The sequence below is a fragment of the Ovis aries genome, chromosome 17 (assembly GCF_016772045.2).
Source record: "Ovis aries strain OAR_USU_Benz2616 breed Rambouillet chromosome 17, ARS-UI_Ramb_v3.0, whole genome shotgun sequence".
Classification (NCBI taxonomy): Eukaryota; Metazoa; Chordata; class Mammalia; order Artiodactyla; family Bovidae; genus Ovis; species Ovis aries.
In genome coordinates this window covers 49,698,223-49,704,238 of record NC_056070.1, presented here as the reverse complement: position 1 = coordinate 49,704,238, position 6,016 = coordinate 49,698,223, and positions in this window count along the sequence as shown.

Below are 6,016 nucleotides of genomic sequence, written 5' to 3'. Positions count from 1 at the left end.
CTTACCCACTTCCCAGTGGTATTCTGGACCAGGTCCTGTATGAATTCTGCAACTTGAGAGTAATATGCAGGACTGGAAGGGAAGAGACCATGGGGAAGTAAGATTTGCAGATCATAAGCCTGCAAAGCGGAGAAGGTAATGGCACCTCACTCCAGTACTCTTGCTTGGCAAATCCCATGGATGGAGGAGTCTGGTGGGCTGCAGTCCATGAGGTCGTTAAGAGTTATACACGACTGAGTGACTTCATTTTCACTTTTCACTTTCATACATTGGAGAAGGAAATGGCAACCCACTCCAGTGTTCTTGCCTGGAGAATCCCAGGGATGGGGGAGCCTGGTGGGCTGCCATCTATGGGGTCACACAGAGTCAGACACAACTGAAGCAACTTAGCAGCAAGACTGCAAAGAGGAAGGAAAGGAGGGGAACTCTGAGTACATTTTTAGGACTATTTTTATGACTTTAGTGTTCATATGACCTTACAGGAGGAGGGAAAGGTGAGCAGGCCCTGATTCATCAGTCAGGGATAACATGCTGCTGGATGAATTCAGAAGGTGAGAAATATGTGTGTGTGTTGGGCCAGGGGAGGTGGGGGGGGGGGTGCTGGAGAGGGAGCAGGAGAAATAGAGAAAAGAAGGGGCAGAAGCAGATACAAAAGGAGACAGTCCTTCCTCTTTAGTAGTACCACATAGTCCACATAGAACTACATCTGCTTTTTAAAAAACTCATGTATATGGCTGCGTGGGTTCTCCACTGCAGTAAGCAGGATCTTCATTGCATCATTTGGAGCATTGGGGCACCTGTGGTACAGGTGCTCAGTGGTTGCAATGTGTGGGCTTAACTGCTTCTGGGCATGTGGGATCTTAGTTCCCTCACCAAGGATGAACCTAGGTCTCCTGTACTCCAACCCAGATTCTCAATCAATGGACCACCAAGGAAGTCCTTACCCCTACTTCTGAGGTCATGTCTAGGGAACCAAATGGAAGGAAATGCAGGAAATTATCAACAACAGGTTTTTTTTTTTCTTTTCAACAAAAACAAACAAACAATAAAAGCCTCAACTCTTGGCTGCCCAGACCTATTGTGCATACTAAGCAGCTTCAGTAAAGAGCAATATTGCATAGGAACCTGGAATGTTAGGTTCGTGAATCAAGGCAAATTGGAAGTGGTCAAACAGGAGATGGCAAGAGTGAACATCAACATTTTAGGAATCAGCAAACTAAAATGGACTGGAAAGGGTGAATTTAACTCAGATGACCATTATATCTACTACTGTGGGCTAGAATCCCTTAGAAGAAATGGAGTATCCCTGATAGTAAACAAAAGAGTCCGAAATGCAGTACTTGGATGCAATCTCAAAAATGACAGAATGATCTTTGTTCATTTCCAAGGCAAACCATTCAATATTACAGTTATCCAAGTCTTTGCCCCAACCAGTAATGCTGAAGAAGCTGAAGTTGAACAGTTCTATGAAGACCTACAAGACCTTCTAGAACTGACACCCAAAAAAGATGTCCTTTTCATATAGGGGACTGGAATGCAAAAGTAGGAAGTCAAGAAACACCTGGAGTAACAGGCAAATTTGGCCTTGGAGTACAAAATGAAGCAGGGCAAAGGCTATAGAGTTTTGCCAAGAGAACGCGCTGGTCATAGCAAACACCATCTCCAAAAACACAAGATAAGACTCTACACATGGACATCATCAGGTGGTCACTACCGAAATCAGACTGATTATATTCTTTGCGGCTGTAGACGGAGAAGCTCTATACAGTTGGCAAAAATAAGACCGGGAGCTGATTGTGGCTCAGATCATGAATTCCTTATTGCCAAATTCAGACTTAAATTGAAGAAAGTAGGGAAAACCACTAGCCCATTCAGGTATGACCTAAATCAAATCCCTTACGATTATAGAGTGGAAATGAGAAATAAATTCAAGGGATCAGATCCAATAGACAGCGTGCCTGAAGAACTATGGATGGAGGTTTGTGACATTGTATAAGAGGCAGTGATCAAGACCATCCCCAAGAAAAAGAAATGCAAAAAGGCAAAATGGTTGTCTGAAGAGGCCTTACAAATAGCTGAGAGAAGAAGAGAAGTGAAAGGCAAAGGAGAAAAGGGAAGATATACCTATTTGAATGCAGAGTTCCAAAGAACAGCAAGGAGAGATAAGAAAGCCTTCCTCAGTGATCAATGCAAAGAAATAGACGACACCAATAGAATGGGAAAGACTAGAGATCTCTTCAAGAAACTTAGAGATGCCAAGGGAACATTTCATGCAAAGATGGGCTCAATAAAGGACAGAAATGGTATGGACCTAACAGAAGCAGAAGATATTAAGAAGAGGTGGTAACAATACCCAGAAGACCTATACATAAGAGATCTTCTTGGCCCAGATAATCATGATGATGTGATCACTCACCTAGAGCCAGACATCCTGGAATGTGAAGTCAAGTGGGCCTTAGAAAGCATCACTACAAACAGAGCTGGTGGAGGTGATGGAATTCCAGTTGAGCTATTTCAAATCCTGGAAGACGATGCTGTGAAAGTGCTGCACTCACTATGCCAGCAAATTTGGAAAACTCAGCAGTGGCCACAGGACTGGAAAAGGTCAGTTTTCATTCCAATCCCAAAGAAAGGCAATGCCAAAGAATGCTCAAACTACCACACAATTGCACTCATCTCACACGCTAGCAAAGTAATGCTCAAAATTCTTCAAGTAAAGCTTCAACAGTACATGAACCATGAACTTCCCGATGTTCACGCTGGATTTAGAAAAGGCAGAGGAACCAGAGATCAAATTGCCATCATCCATTGGATCATCAAAAAAGCAAGAGTGTTTCAGAAAAACATCTACTTCTGCTTTATTGACTACACCAAAGATCACAATAAACTGTGGAAAATTCTTAAAGATATGGGAATAGCAGACCACCTGGCCTGCCTCTTGAGAAATCTGTATGCAGGCCAGGAAGCAACAGTTAGAACTGGACATGGAATAGCAGACTGGTTCCAAATCGGGAAAGGAGTATGTCAAGGCTGTATATTGTCACACTGCTTATTTAACTGATTTGCAGAGTACATCAAACGAAATGCTAGGCTGAATGAAACAAGCTGGAATCGAGACTGCCAGGAGAAATGTCAATAACCTCAGATATGCAGATGACACCACCCTTATGGCAGAAAGTGAAGAAGAACCAAAGAGCCTCTTGATGAAAGTGAAAGAGGAGAGCGAAAAAGTTGGCTTAAAACTCAACATTCAGAAAACTAAGATCATGGCATCTGGTCCCATCACTTCATGGCAAATAGATGGGGAAACAATGGAAGCAGCGAGAGACTTTATTTTCTGGGGCTCCAAAATCACTGCAGATGGTGGTTTCAGCCATGAAATCAAAAGACACTTACTCCTTGGAAGAAAAGCTATGACCAACCTAGACAGCATATTAAAAAGCAGAGACATTACTTTGCCAATAAAGGTCCGTCTAGTCAAAGCTATGGTTTTTCCAGTAGACATGTACAGACGTGAGAGTTGGACCATAAAGAAAGCTGAGCACCAAAGAATTGATGCTTTTGAAGTGTGGTGTTGGAGAAGACTCTTGAGAGTCCCTTGGACTGCAAGGAGATCCAACCAGTCCATTCTAAAGGAAATCAGTCCTGAATATTCATTGGAAGGACTGATGCTGAAGCTGAAACTCCAATACTTTGGCCACCTGATTCGAAGAACTGACTCATTTGAAAAGATCCTGATGCTGGGAAAGATTGAAGGGAGGAGGAGAAGGGGACAACAGAGGATGAGATGGTTGGATGGGATCACCGACTCGATGGACATGAGTTTGTTTAAGCTCCGGGAGTTGGTGATGGACAGGGAAGCCTGGCGTACATGCGGTCACAATGATTCGGACGTGACTGAGAGACTGAACTGAACTGAACTGAACTGAACTGAAGTTGCTTCAGTGGCATCCAACTCTTTGCAACCCTATGGACCGGACTGTAGCCCACCAGGTTCCTCTGTCTATGGGATTCTTCAGGCAAGAATACTGGATTGGGTTGCCATGCCCTTCTCCAGGGGATCTTCCCCACCCAGGGATTAAACCCATGTCTCTTATGTCTCCTGCACTAGAAGGCAAGTTCTTTACCACTAGCGCCACCTGGAAGCCCCCAGACCTCTTTAGAGCCCACATGTAACTGACACCTCTGGCCTGGTGTCCTGTTTTCCCAGCTTTCCTCCGCATGGCTGACAAGTGGAATCAACCTGGAAACTCAGTGAACTACCTTCACTTCAGCCTGGGTCCAGATTCCCAGTGGTGCTCTCTGGGGGGACATGCTCCCATCCCAAGTGCCTTCTCCTGCCCACCCCCAGCTCCTCTTAGGCCTGGCATCTCCGTGTGCCTGAGTTAGGGTACACAGATGGATTTTCCTGGAGAAGGGAATGGCAATCCACTCCAGTATTCTTGCCTGGAGAATTCCATGGACAGGGGAGCCTGGGGGCCTACAGTTCAGGGTGTCGCATAGAGTTGGCCAATGTTGGGACCTGACCTGAGCCATGACAGGCTTGACGGGCCACACTAGGCCTAGGCCTCAGGTTCTTGTAAGCATGAGTCATAATTCTAGGAAGCCCCACCAAGGTCCCCGGTGACACCAAGGTCCCCGATAACACCAAGGTCCCCCCCGATGACGCCAAGGTTAAGTCAGTCACCACGATGACCCAAGGTTGAGTCAATCACCACATGCCAACTACACTACTGCTGAGACAAAAGACCGCCTGTATATAAGCAGCTGTGATTCAGAGCTTGCGGCTCTCGTCAAGACTCCACTGTGCTGGATGAGACTTGGGCCCTAGCTCGAGCTAGCAATAAACCCCTTTATGCTTTTGCATTGCTGTGGATGTCTTATTATCTCAGTTTTGGGGACTCGGACACTGGGCAGAACAGCCACAACTCTGGAGCAACTAAGGACACACACAATGGATTTTCAGTTTGTGCAGAATCTCTCTCAGTCTCATGCACTGGTCGGATTTTGTTTTCTTTTCTTTTGGAATGCTCAGGAAGCCCTCTGTTGCTCTAATGAAGCAGAAAGAAGGTGACACAGGACACAGACAGCTTGGTTTCCTTTCTGAGGTTGGACTGAGCCTCCCAGGAGAGAGAGGGGTGGCCTGATCCCTTTCCTAGAAGAGGAGATGGAGATGGATGTCCCAGCGTTAGGAGAGGGGTGTAGGGAAAGGGTGGCAGCTGGGGGTTGATTGCTGTCTGGGTACTGGGGTATTGTCAGGAGAGGGGTCGCTCTGGCTCCAGTTACCCCCAGATTCACAGGAACAGGAAGCATCTGATTAGGGCGGGCTGAGGCAAACACCAGGGTAGAAGTTCCCGGTGCTCCTGCAAATCTAAGAGAAAGAGGCAGAGCAATGGGAAGTTAGGCTTTCCCCAGCCCAGTACCCACCCCCACCTCCCCATCCACTCCCCCCAAAGAAAAGAAAGAAAAAAATGCTATTTCGGGAAACAATTCTGCAGGAGAGAGGGTTCTTTCTTCTTTAATAGTTAACTGAAGTGTACTGAGTTTAAACTCCATGAGTACATAATCACAACTAGTCAACAGTTAACCTCTCTAACGTTACCAGTTTACGGTGTGTTTTTGCACATAACGTTTTGAGCCTTAACACACAGGCGTAACCAAAATACAGGTAAAGTGTGGAAGCTGCTCTCTTGTGTCCGACTCTTTCCGATTCCCTGAACTGTAGCTCCCCAGGCTCCTCTGTACATGGGATTTCCCAGACAATAGTATTGAAGTGGGTAACCATTCCCTTTCCCAGGGGATCTTCCCGACCCAGGGAAGGAACCTAGGTCTCCTGCATTGCGGGCAGATTCCTTACCATCTGAGACACAAGGGAAGGCCAAATGCTGGTAAATGTCCATCTATGTAAACACAGATTCCGTGTTTCCTGTTCTCCCAGTGGAGGTCGAGGATGGTTATGGAACAAATGCATGGAATTTTTAATTCCTGAAGTCAAGAGCTTCCAAGACAACTGAGC